The 13,630-nt window shown below is 49.2% G+C and overlaps 2 protein-coding genes across 4 annotated transcripts in view; both read right to left on the reverse strand.

Moving 5' to 3' along the window:
• LOC125954422 (uncharacterized) overlaps nt 1-13,630 on the reverse strand; it is a 169,173-nt gene that overhangs the window by 57,296 nt on the left and 98,247 nt on the right. The gene's annotated exons all lie outside the window — the stretch shown is intronic.
• Nucleotides 13,431-13,630, reverse strand: part of LOC125954431 (BMP-binding endothelial regulator protein) — a 63,741-nt gene continuing 63,541 nt past the window's right edge. For all 3 annotated transcript variants that reach the window (XM_049684781.1, XM_049684778.1, XM_049684780.1), the window contains one exon: nt 13,431-13,630. This exon is cut by the window's right edge and continues 3,543 nt beyond it. The gene's annotated coding sequence lies outside the window, so the exon portion shown is untranslated.

Raw genomic sequence — 13,630 nt, forward strand, 5'->3', positions numbered from 1 at the left:
CCCAAGCTTCTTGTCTGCTTCCCTTTTGTCGGTTGCCATGGATGCACCATGGCCGACGTGATGCAGTTGGTGTTGGGAGTCAATCTATCCAGCAGCAGCCAGCAGCAGGCCGCCTTCGATGCACTTCCCTCTGCTACGGACAGGCACAACCGTGTGTCTGTGTGTGTGTGTGTGTTCGTGTGTGCTCTGGAAATGGATTAAGTTTGGTTCTGCTGCTACTCCTTCTTCTCCCTTTTTCTTCCTCTTTTTCGCCTTCTGTTCTCGTTGCCACAATCATCGAGGTCACACGTGCAGATCCCCCGTTCTGTACGTGACTTGGCACCCAGCACCCCGGGAGAGTGGGAGAGGAAGAGAATCCTGGAGCTGCATCATCCCTTCTGTTGGTGCTGCTGCTGCTGGATGGACTTTTCGGGACCAGCATTCGGGTTTTTCGGGACGGTCTGGACAAACATTCCAGCAATGCCAGGCCAGCCCCCCCCCCCCCCCTTCCCCGAGTCCAGGGAGTTGATGATGAAATGTGCTGCGTCGTGCGGCCAGCGCGCGCGCTCGTGTGTGTTTGTGGGCGGGGTCCCTCATGAATGTGAACAGGAGAACATCATGACGCAGCCCCTTTTTTCGAAGCTCTCTCTCTCCACCTTTGCTTGACTTTTGCCATCCCTCGCCCCGCGCTGCATCGAAGGAGGTGAAAGAAACTCTCTCCTTCCTTTCCCCCCCCCCCATTCTGTCCCATTAGCAAACGTGGATTTGCCTTCCACGCCAGACCACGCCGCTGCTGGTCGGAATGTTTGGCGAAAAAATGAAAATCAATGCATCCGACGCGATGGCGTCGTGTCATCATCGCCGAAAGGGGGAGGCGGGGGGATGCCGGAGCGGCTTATTCTCTGTCAGGGTTTTTTTTTCTTGCTTTGCTCCAGAATTCCAGTTGTTGATCCATCCATCTACCATACTACGGATGGAGGAGAGGCATGGCATGCTGTGGTGTGGCATTGTGTGCGAATTAATTCGTTCGCTCCAGCCGTGAGCTACCAGGCGTCTCCATTGTCACTGCGAAGAAGGTGCAGCTGGTGCGGAGGGACAAAGAGAACAGCGAAAGGATGCTGAGTAATCCCGGGTTTTTTGTCCGGCAAACCCACGTTGGTACCCACGTTCCTCTCCCTACACACACACACACACACACGCGCGCGATAGTGGCCGTTGGAATCCAAGAATTGCCAAGCGTCTCCATTTGCAGAAGGGATTTGGTGAAGGTTTGCATCACTTTCTCTCTCTCTCGCTCTTTATCTTGCCATTTTTCCATCTCTCTGTGCATACCACATGTTGTATGCTGATTGTCCAATTCGTTAGCGAAGGTTGACAAATGTGTACCCCGACCACCACCACTACCAGCAGCATCACGGCAGCAAAAGGGAGTCCCAAAAGGCCATTGTCATGGTTGGCGTCTCATGCTTGGAGCGTTTGCCCGTTCGCTGAATTCGCACTTCGGCCCCGGGAAGGCAATTGGCTTTAATTAACTTACGCGTTACGCGGGAATACCGGGCACAACAAATTGGACCGAGGGATTGTTGTCTTTGAATTTCGGGTGAATTTGGATAAGGGATCTACGACACTTACGTCAAAGGCGCGTAAAAGGCACTGAAGTGGTTCAAAATTAGAAGGCATCAAATTGGCAGCCACTGAGCCTTAGGCGCCTGTTATCGGTTTCGGTGGAAAAGCTGTTACCTCTCTCTGGAGCCTCCGGAGCCATACGACTTCGCACCTTGGACCAGCGGAGCCGTCCAGAAACCTGATTAGCTGGAGGAAATACCGTGCGGTACCCAACTCCCATCCTTACCTTACAAAAAAAATCCCTCCTCGAAACAGAAATGGAGACGGTCCGGAAGTTGGGCATCGGAGAGAGAGACAGAGAGAGAGAGAGATCGCTCGAGACCCTTCCCCGCTCGATTGGCCACGTGTTCGTGCATAATCATGCCCGTAGAACCAGCGGAAGGCCACGCGAGGCGAGGAAGGACGAGAGCAGTGTAATGAAAAATCCATTACAAGGATATCCTGTCCATCGCTCTCTCTTTCTCGCTCGCTTTCGTGGCGTTTGCATTTACATCCCCAAAGGTCATTCCAATTTTCGATTCCCAACACCATCGCCCACTAGCGGGGCGGTTGGCAACCATTGTGGTGTGTGCACGGACGATAAGTTGACCTCGTTGGCCTGAATTTATGGGTGGGAATTTGGTACCACCGTCGTCGTCGTCGTCCATGGGTGATAGCAATGGGGTGGCAAAGGGTGGTTCGCTTACTTCCGGTTGCCACAACCGAACCGGTCGGTGGTTGGTTGGTCGTTGTGATTGGAGATCGGAAGGACGAAATTGTTGCACGCCCGGGGACGTCGTTGACGCCAAGTGCAGCGATAAGCTGAGGGCACCTTCTACCACCTTCTCTCAGTCTCTCTTTGTCTCTCTCTCTCTCGCTCTCTTTCGCTCAAAGGTTTCCTTTTATCAAGAGTCCTTTTTCGTGAATTCCTCGCCTTGTGAAGTGGACCGATATCGAGGATGGTGTGCTTCAGGTTCCAACTTGACCAAATCACATTCTCTTCTCCTGAAGTGAGGTCCTTCTTCCATCACCACCACCACCATCAGCATCGTCGAACGACCGACGGGGGCTCCAATGATAACCAGCTTCGGTTAACGGGGAAAGTTTCCTGTTTGGAAATCAAATAATTAGAGCCATTTGCATAATGTCCAGTCCTGGTAGCGGCAGTAGCAGCAACGAAGAGTGATCGAGGTCCTTTCTCTCCTCTTTCTCTTTCTCTCTCTCTCTCTCTCCCTCTCTTTTTATTGCTTCATGGAGCCTCGCTGGTTTCCGGCATTCTTCCTTTAACAACGGCTATTTTTAAAGGATTTTACTCCTTTCCAGCGAGTGTTGTAAGCCGTTTACCTTGCGATTTGAATAGGTAACCCCTTGAGACAGAGAGAGAGGCGGCACTCGTTCTCCAAGGACTCGTTCGGAAGGGGATTTTGCACGCACACCAAAACCTCCCTGAAAATCCATCAAAGGCAAAATCGAGCAGCAGCAGCAGCAGCAGCAGCAGCAGCAGCAGTCCCAATATGGCAGCTCTCGGGATCGGATCTAATTAATGTAAAGTAAGCAAACTTTTGGGACTCCGCACGGCCCACCACCTTCGGCTTCTTCGATAATCCAATTGTGGATTGTGTGTTCGGCGAGGTGGAAGAAGTACATCCCCCCCCGCCCACGAATGTGAAGGGTGGTACCATCTGGCAGTATGAAGCCGTGGAGTTGGGAGATCTTCGCAGTTTCCCAGTCGCAGTTACATAATGACGAGACGGAAAACCATACCGGACCGCGGGAATGAAACACCTGGCACCTAGGCACCGGGCGTTCGCGTTGCTGCTCGTCGCGCTCGACTTAATAGCCTTTGTTGATGGCCAACATGCTCGCGTGATAATGAAAATGCGAGGAAAAAAAAAGCGGTCCACGTTTCGTGCCTTCGCTTTCTGTTATTCTTTGTGATCGCTGGCCAGCCACGTTGACACGGTGCAGCTGGCTCGCGTGGCTCCTAATCAGCTTAACTTCCAGCATCTTCTCCATGGAGGCCTGGCTGGAGGTGTACGGTGTCCACATCGGTCCCAGTTCATGCATGTCATCTCGCTAATAGGATAATAGAGCAAAACGTCATTTTTTCTTCATCGTTCCATGGGCTCGGTCGCCATTTTGTGCCGGAACAGGATCTGTGCGGAAGCGGAAAGGGAAACAAGCACAGAGAGAGTGTGTTCCGTGGTCACGGCACTGCACAAGGACGAGCACAATTTATGTGAAGGCAACCACCACATTTTGGATGACCATAAAAGGACGGCCTTGGGTTTTGGTGCTCGGTCCGTGTCTCCTCTCTGCAAAAGATTAATGTCGAGCCAACTTATCATCCAGGTGGCCACCGTTCCCCCACAAGGACATTCCGTGGCTTGCTTTCCGTGCGATCCGGCTCTTTAGTGGCATATGTAAATGGAAGGACACGTGGCCTGGCACTGTTCCAGCGTCCATTTTTCCGACGTTCCGTTGATAATATTTATGGATGCAAGCCCCCTTGGGACCTCAAGGATCGGGAACATGAAGCATAACATTAGCCAATGGAGCACCACATCGTGGCCAGGCATCGTTAATCCACATAATTACTGGGGAATCCTTTTCGCCGATCGTGAAATCGATCAACCCTTACCGATGAGCTCCCTAGCACCATCATCATCATCATCATCATCATCGTCGTGGTGGTGGTGGTGCTACATCATCCCTTCAGATTGCACAATGGGCGAAGCTTAAACAAAGCACGTCGTCTCCGGTGTCGTACAACCCAAAGTTCCAGGTCAGTAGGTCCCGGCGACCCGGCGAAAAGGCAACCGTGAGCTCCCTTTCGTGGGCTCCAAATCCCGGGAATGGCCCTCAAATCCTGGGGCATCCCGCTGCTTCACCCTAATGCGAAATAGATTGCCAAACCACGCGGGGTTTGCTGTGCATGCGACCGTCGTTTGCATGATGTGCTCGTGGTTGCTGCTGCTGCTGCTGCAGTACATAAAAGCTCATGTCGCGAACGTCTTTTCTTACACATTTCGCTCACATCTTGCAAGCGGGCGCACGTTGAACACCGATTTATGTCGGAGAAGGCGAAAGCCACTTCACGCGGTTCTGCCAGTGGCACCGTTTGGTCGGGAAACCCTTACCGCAGCTTCACTGGCAGCGCGAAATTGGACCGTGTTGTGCGGGAGCTTCCGCTTTTAGGTTGCGAATTTGGTGAAAAACAAACTCATCATCTGGCAGCTTCTAATCGGCACGGCGGTTCGATTGAACCTCACACTCCGCGTCCTCTCTATTATTCATCCATTTCCATTTCTCCCCCCTCCTTCAGGGCGCATCTCTTGTTGGTTAGTTGTTTGTTTGTTTGTTTGTTTGTTTGTTTGTTGGCCGCGCCCGAGTTTTTAATTTGAGTCGCGGGAAGGGGAAGCGAAAATATGTTTTTGGTCCCCGCCGCAAAAGGGAAAAGCAAACAACACAGTATGCGTGGAAGATGTTTAAATTCGTTGCCATGGGATGCCAGCGACAGAGTGCCACGTAGTAAGCTGTGCCATTCTTTTGCCTCGATTCCGTACGTTAAAATGCAGCAACTGATGACGACAACAAGAGGGTTGCCTTAACAAATCAATGCTACACCACACACACACATATATATATGCAGAAAGTTTAACGAGATTCGCATATTAATGCCCGTGGCCGCTTAGCAACTCCAGGCATGTCCGTTTGCAACAGCGACACACACTCTTCGAAAAATGGTAGCCGCTTTGCGGAGCCATTCTTTTTTTGTTCATGCTCACCGCAGACCACGACGCAGACCACGACGCAGACGATGACGTCGAGGACGAAGAAGTTGGGGCCGGGCAAATAGCGGGTTGTCAATATTTGCCGGCAGCTCAAGTGCGTCGCGCGCGCCCACTGTTTACGCTCCACTACTGCTGGAGGACGCTCCAAAAGGACGATTCGATCGAAAAGGATTCTCCCCCTTTTTCGGGCGGAGGGAAGGGGGGGTTCGATTTTGAAAAGCTTTTCGTTTGTCTTGCCCGCAAATTAATTCCATTCCATTCCGTTCCCAAACTTCTTCCAATCAAGGACGCCGACAAGGAGCGACGCGACAGAGAGCGAGCGATTCGATGGATTTGTTTCATGATAAAATCGTTCCAACGCTATCGTTCGCTGGCTATCGGTATCGGTGGAAACATGGAAAATGGGATGGGGTCCTTCAGCACACGCCCGTGCGCCTTAATCCTTTGCAAAAAGTCTTGTCTTGTCTACTGGAGTCGAGGGGACCTTCTGGGAAATTAGCCTCCCCTCCTCCCTTTGTGACCATCCTCGTAATTATGCTCTTCGTTTTCTCTCTCTCTCTCTCTCTCTCTCTCTCTCTCTCGCTCTTTTGGTCCTTTCCTCGGTATCTATTCCGTCGAGCGCGTGTTTTAATTCATTTTCCACCGCGTCGCAACATCCTATTTACTGCCAAACCACCACCAACACCACCAACACCACCACCACCGTTGGTTTCGATAAACGTTTGGTTCAATTTTCACGGAAAACCGGGGTGGGGGGTTTCTTTGTACACCCTCCCCGTGGAGTGACACCGAACGCGGTGTGCAGATTTACAATCCGTTCCTTCCGGAATTAATTCCACTTTTCGTGGGTTACGGGGGAGGAGAAGAACGGGGTAGAGGAGGGTACGGGGGGATGAGCGACACGAGGACGATTAACTTTCCTCCGGTTTGGTTCGTTCCGAGCTGAGCTGCAAGCACACGAGCGAGAAAGAGAGAGAGAGAGAGAGTAAACGGTTGTTGGAGGAACAATAATTTTCGATTTTCCTTATCACAATGTCCCTTCAGGCGGTACCACCTCTACCCCCGGTTCCTCTCTCTCTTCCTCTCTCTCTCTCTCTCTCTCTCACACACACACACACATACACTTGTGCGCACTCTGTGTTTTACTTTGGTCGACGAATAACGGAAACTGGTTCGATTTCCTCGCACGCAAAAAGCGATTTCCCGGCAATTCAAACGATAAACGGCTCGGCTGCCGGGCTGGCTGGCTGGCTGCCGGGCTGGCGACGGCGCAGGGGACGGAAAGGGGAATCGAACCGGGAGGGGAGGGAGGCATTGAGGATGGATGGAAACTTTGCACATATTTCGCCGCTCGCCGCCGCCGCCGCCGCCGACCCGACAGTATCGTAAATAATTTATAACCGAACCCCCCTCGTCCCCTCGTCCGCTCGTCCCGGTCCCGGTCAACCCACGGCGGAACCATCGGCGGAACAATGGGTCGGACAAAACTTGAAACGACGACGACGACGACGGCGGCTGGAACTACTACTGTGTGTGTGTTGGGGCCCGCGGGGAAGTTTATGCTGCGATGCCCGTGGCGTGGAGGAAGGGAGGCGAGGGGGGGGGGAATATTTTATTTTCTTTTCGGGCCACCGAGGAACAGAGCTCCCAGGACGAAGGACCGGGCTGGAAGCGAGGGGGGGGGGGCTGGAAACATAAACAAAAGCCGCTGGTGGGCCACCGGCTGGAGGCGACTGATCAAACCCGGGGGTTCCGCGGGGTGATGATAGTTTACGTTACTTTTGGACCACAGCCACCACCTTGCGCCACTCTTTTGGTCCGTTACACATCCGGAACGGATGGAAAGAGGGAACGGAGGAACTGTTCCAGGCCCCGGAACATGCGAGTGGCCACCGAACGAGTGGCCCGGAAAGTTAGCTGTTCGCTATTGACGTTGGCGAGAAAGAATTGGCGCAGAAAAACCATTCCCCAGGTCCTCCATTCCGTTCCGTTCCGAAACGATGCCGATCGGTTTCGGATCGTAAAAAGGCGTGTTGCAGCGTTCGACGATGGCGCTGGCGCTGGCGCTTGCCTGAGATGCAGCTCGTCCCAGTTCAGGTTCAGTTTCGCTTCGTAGACGTAGACCACGAGACACGCTTCGATGGCCAAAAAACCGGCGATCGAGTTGGCGGTGAAAAATCGCATAAAAAGCGATTGCTCGAGCGTCAATATCCCATTCAGCACCAGCAACGACGGGGCATTTGTTTAAAGTTTAATCCGGTTTTTTGTTTTTTTTTTTGTTCCTTTGGCCGGGACGCAACCCGGGGCCTTCAGTAATGGAAATAGAGCGCCCGCGATAGTGCTGGACCGCTATGGCTTCTAATATCCCGCGATCCCGCGGTCACTTCTTACAATCAAATCAACCGAACCGTTGACTGGGGACGGCTTTTCACGAGGAAATTCCTTTTCCCTCTTTCCGGGGCCAATGCAAGGCCAGTGGCCAGAATAAAACCAGGGGGAACGGTGTGGCCACGTACACGATGATTGGATTTCGAGTTTAGCTCCCAAAATGAGATTTCTGTTCCAGGGGCGAGGAGGACGCATTTTCGGTGCCCGATCCCTAGGTGGCAATTCCCGCCGGCGCAATGCCTACTACCATCAACTACCATCGGGTCTCCCGGAAGTCATAAAACCGACCATTTCTGCCGCAGCTTAATACCCACTGCTACAGCTCCAGCTCGGTTATCAGGGCTCGGCCTCACACCACTACACGCCCCGTTTTACGACTCGCCGCGAAACGGAACCTCGAACGGACAGCCGATTCGTCAACGAAGGTTATTCGCTTAATTTGGTGACGAAATGGCGGCCAAGACTCCAGGCGCGCACGTTCCAAGACGACCAAGTCTCCTGGTCCCCTTATCCATTCCACTTTTCTCCATCTAGACAACGCCAACGCGGATCTTCGACGGGAACTACTCCGGCCCTACTACTCCCAAAAACGACGGTCCCAAACGACGTTCCGTTTCACTCAAACAGGACTCAAAGGGAGCGCAAGATTTATGGCCCTGGTAGAAAAAAAACGGTGAGCTTCCCGGGGAACGATGGTGACATGGGACATTGTGGGAGCGAGGAGTTAATAGGGGGGGGGGGGGATGGAGGTTTCCCTTGGGATTCCCTTAAATGAATGTAACGAAATCAAAGGAAAATCAACAAATGAGATCCCGAGTGTTAAGCAAGAGAGATAAATGGAGAGAAAAGGAGAGAGAGAGAGAGAAAGAGAGAGAGAGAGAGAGAGAGAGAGAGAGAGAGAGAGAGAGAGGCGTAAAGGAACAGAGGGAATCGGAGCGGCTTCTGCTTCTGTCACCGAGCTCCATCTAAAGCTCATCCAAGGAGTGCATTCCCCGAGTAAGGAAAATGGAAAAACATGAAAAAGCTCTTCCCTTTTTCTCTTTCTCCTTCTCGTTCTCTCTAACCTGCTTATCCTTCTGGAACCATAAGCAGCGGTCCGTAAATCAAAGGCCTGCACCAAGGACGGCCTCTACTGTTTGTGTGCTTGTTGGCGTCGCTTGGCTGAAGCTCTCGAGCATCTCGAGCGTTTGAAGTCGTCAATTTGCATGAATCCGGGGAAGCCACACACTAACACACACACACACACACACGCGGGGCGGACCGGTAGAGTACCTTTCGCGCGAAGCAATGAAATTCCCGGAAAGAAGTAACGAAACCTTGGCGTTGGCCGTGGCCATGGCGTGTTACCTTTCGACACCTTGCCGCTTCGTTAACCTTCGGTACCGAGTGTCCCAAATCCCCCCATCCATTTATCCACCTCTCTCTCACTCTCTCTTCACCCCTTGCTATGTGTCTCTAATCAGCAAACGAGTGCTGCGACGGTGATGAGCTTTTGATTGAAATGTTTTACTCTCGTTCTGCCGGTCTGGATGCTGGATGAATTATTGTTCCCTCGACTGGTGTGTGTGCGTGCGTGCGCTAATTTGATAACGAATTGTGCGAGCAGCTGAACAGCTACTAGGAGAATCATTTAGCATTAAGCAGGAAGTGGCAGGTTAGACTGGCCACAATTTGTAAAGCCCTTTTCCCTTGGCATCTCTCAAACAATCCCCGCTTATCCGCTTCGGTTTCTTATGTACTTCTTATGTTTCTTGCTATTGAACGTGCGACAAGCCATCGGTAACGAGCGAATGATGGAATAGGAATCTCTAAAGGGACTAAGCAGTATCCGGCAATACCCGGGATTTCAGTTTCCGATGTACGGTGGTGGATGCATTTCAACTTCAAAGTCACTCTCGGCCAGCTAGTAGGCCGTTGAAAGTGGAAGGACTTAAAAAGCGAATTGTTTTCGTGTTTCGACTTCGCAGTAGCCCGTTTTCAATTCAAATCAAAAACAGACCCTTCAAATTCTGCTCCCCGGCGAGGATTCTTCGTTCTTGTGTTCGTTCGAAACGCGCAGCAAACGACCACGACCAGTGGCTAAGAGGCACAGTTCCTAAATTGCTATCCGTAAGCTTAAGCTAGATTGAAAATGTCTGAAAAGTAGACGCTTTATGTTAAGGATAATGTGTCACATGATGATTGCAGTACAAAGTGTTACAAAAGAAACAGGGCAGACCATTCATGGCATAGCCACACATTTTCCCTTCCCGCTGTTTCACTGAGGTTGTTTTAATGTTTTTGGTCGTTTGTTTTTTTTTTTGTTCCAGTTGTTAATCGTAATGTTAAGCAAGCGAAACCGGTTATGTCTGCGATATGCATTTGCCAAAACCACACTCACAGCAGATAAATTTCCCTGGCTCCTTCTCCTCACTCCTCTCTAAAAGGGCGTTTGGTTTCCTTCGTTAAGTTGATGTTTGCAGAGGCTAGATCTAGTATGGGGTGGCGAGTGGTTAAAAATTCGAGGTCAAAACATGGGGTGTCGAAGCAGAAGCAGGTGAAATGTTCTATTTTTGGATGTTGTAATCGGTGTAATCGTACTCTCTACTCTCTATCTCTCTTCAAAAAACCACAAACTCAATCGTACTAATCTGTAGCAACCGAGAAACCGAGGAGTAGAAGGGTGCAGAGAAGGTGGCGTATCAGTGGCGATCGGGCCAAGGTAACTGGAAACATATCATGACGTCGATGACTTAGGTGTAAAAGGTGATAAAGCATTAAAGCATAAGCGGAAACGAAAACATATCAAATGCGACGTGTTACAACCACTTAACGAAACATATCAAAACCAGAGAACAGAGCAGAGCAGGAAAACAAAAAGAAAACCAAGAATGCTTTTAGGCGTTGCACAGGGCAACCGTATTTGTACATAGATCGAACCGCTGCCGATGCGCTACTTACTAAGCCGATATTGACGCCACGTGATTGTGTGTAAGTTCTCGTTCTCGTATCAGCCATCAGCCATCATCTATAGGTGTTAAGAAAAATTGCGAGAACGCAGACGGACGACGACGATGAAGCAGACGGATATCACATAACATATCGCCACGCAGCGCGTAAGAAAGAGAGAGAAAAAGGATGTGTCTGTGTGTGTGTGTGTGTTACACGAGATTTCAATCAATAGTTTATCAAAACTGAAAATCGGAACCGGGGTTTTTCCGGGGGCTGATGTTATAGTATGTAAGTTATTGGGGAAAGTGGAGCAGCGCAGGGGGAGGGGCAATTGTTTCGCGTTACGTTCTAGTTACAAGATACTATATGTTGTGTTGTGCGATATTTCTGGATGCCATATATTTTAATAGCGAAATCACATGAATCCGATGCACGGATTCGCACGTTGAAGCGAAGGAGGGGAGAGCACCAGCAGCATTGTTTCGTTATGCGTTTGCGTATTGATTCCGAGAACTTTAACGAATTATGTTTAACTTGGTGTATGTTGGCTAGGTAAACAGAAACGACAAGGAATGAAAGTTTAAAACTGTAAAATAAACTCCATCATCACAGCTCTAGCATAAATCTCAGAAGCATATCAGCCCTGCTATCCCAGGCATCAGACCGGCATCAGTTTGAATCGCGCTTTTCGGGCCGTTTTTGCGTTCGATTTTGCGATAAATTGATTGATTCATATTGAATGCAGAATAAACGGGCCATGCGCAGTTCGTTTACAAAAAAAAAAAATATATAACAACACTCAACATACTAACGTACATACAGAAAAGTACCACAGACCACAGAGAACCAGAGAACCAACAAACCAACAAGGCGAGAAAGGGAAGCAACAAACAAACAAAAAACAGAGGGAAAAATCATTTGCAAACCGGTGTGTTTCAGTTTTCAGCAATAAGTGAAGACGACTTAGCGTTTAGCGAGTGTAAAAGAAAAGCAATTTTTAGGTGAAAAAACAAAAGAGGAGATTTAAAAAATTTACAACCGTTACAGTGGATAAACCACACTTTGTGTGTGTGCGTGTGTGTGTGTGATTGTTGCGAGACCATAGAGAGCACAGAGGCCCCGGGTGTGACGCAGTGAGTGTATCGAAGAATTTATTTGTGAATTAAGTGGAGGACAAGAAGAATTGAACAAAAAAAAGAACACAAACACACACACGCGTACATGTTAATAATCTAACAACGAGAATGTTTAGTTTTTGTATAGAAAGTTAGAAAGAGTGGAGTGAAGGTGAGATTGCAAAGAACGATGGGCAGCATACGACACTCCAATCTTCAGGGCTTTCCTCCTCAATCACTTGTTACAATCACTAGCATGCCGATGGATCAGTCGGCCCGTATGACCTTTGTTACGCTCTCCTTGTACCCTAATCAATCTGTAATTAATTACTTCACAAGCATGTAAACAGGGAACCATTTATGCTGCGGACTGATTAGTGAATTTCGTTTATAGAGCTGTGACTGTTAGTTATGTTATCGTCCCTTTGATTAGCTATCAGTTGCAAAGGTTCAATTGCGTCCTGCATTACACGAGAACTCCTACACTCTTTTAATGCTACACAACAACACCGGAAGGAAGTCTCTGCGGGGGACGAAGGTCGTGATAACGTGAGGATTTTCCGTTTTGCAAATCATTCGAAAGTGCGCGCCAAGCGGTTAAAAAACGATAACGATTCGTTGGAGTGATGTTGTTAGTGGTTCTAGGCCTCAGAAGCTTCTACTCTTGATCCCTACATCCTTTCTCAGAAAGTAGAAGCCACCAGTGCGCACAGTGAAGCCAAATGTGTAAAAAATGATGTCCACATTCTTGCAGCAAAACTCATCCAACGAGCGTCGTCGGAAAATCGGAGAGAAAGGTAGACGACACTAGAAACTATGGATGGAAAAGCCCAAAATCTAACTACCCAAAAGTCAACCCAAAACAACCAAATCTCTATTTCGAAACTCTCTATTAAACGCGTAACGCGGTGCGCGCGAGGCAGAGGCGGTGGTGGCGCAGCGCGAACAGCATTACAAAATGGCATTACATATCTCATAAACTCGTCTTCGTAGCTATTTAAAGAGAACTAAGATTATATGGCAAACCAAACACCGAGAGCAATCGTGGAACGGGAGTGGAAGATGGAAAATGGAATTATACGCGGAAAAAAGAAATAAAGAGAAACAAAAATGAAACATACAGGACTGGCATCTCAATTGGTGTTTTGATGGCTAACAAAGTAAGAAAACCCGTATTAATTTTCCTGGAAAATGGAAAATTCCAGAGAAAAGTCCGTTTCAAATTTCGGTTACATTTTCAAATTTATTTTTGGAAGAAAATAATCGCGTGCAACATAATTTCAAGTGAACCGAATTGTGTGCAATTGGTTCGTATTTGTGCCGGTGATGGCGCTAACGTTTTCGTTCTTTTTTCAAAACAAACATTTTCTTCGTTGGGCTAGTTTTTGGCCGGCGGTTTATTTTTTTTTATTTTGGACCATATTTTTTCACGTTTACTACTCGTCGTTATTTTCATCCTTGTACCAGTTGCTCATTGTTCTTTACGCGATTTCTCTTCAAATTAATCCACAGAGAAATGATTCTATTTTTCGGATACGATGGGATACAATCGGATACGATCCGAAATTTCGGATACGACGAATGGATTGAGCACACGCAGGACAAACGTTTTCACGATTTTTTATGTATTCGATTTATTACTGGTCATCTTGGTCATTTTTCGTTTCACAAATAGTATTGTGTAGTTGAGTGTGGGTTCCACAAATTGGCTGTTGACGCAATCTGAACACGAATCATCATTTACTGGCAATCGAGGGGGAGGTCGATGCACACCTCGCCAGCGCCACCTTTATCGCTATCTATGCAATCGTTCGCAGC

This window comes from Anopheles darlingi, chromosome 3, assembly GCF_943734745.1.
Source record: "Anopheles darlingi chromosome 3, idAnoDarlMG_H_01, whole genome shotgun sequence".
NCBI classification, from domain to species: domain Eukaryota; kingdom Metazoa; phylum Arthropoda; class Insecta; order Diptera; family Culicidae; genus Anopheles; species Anopheles darlingi.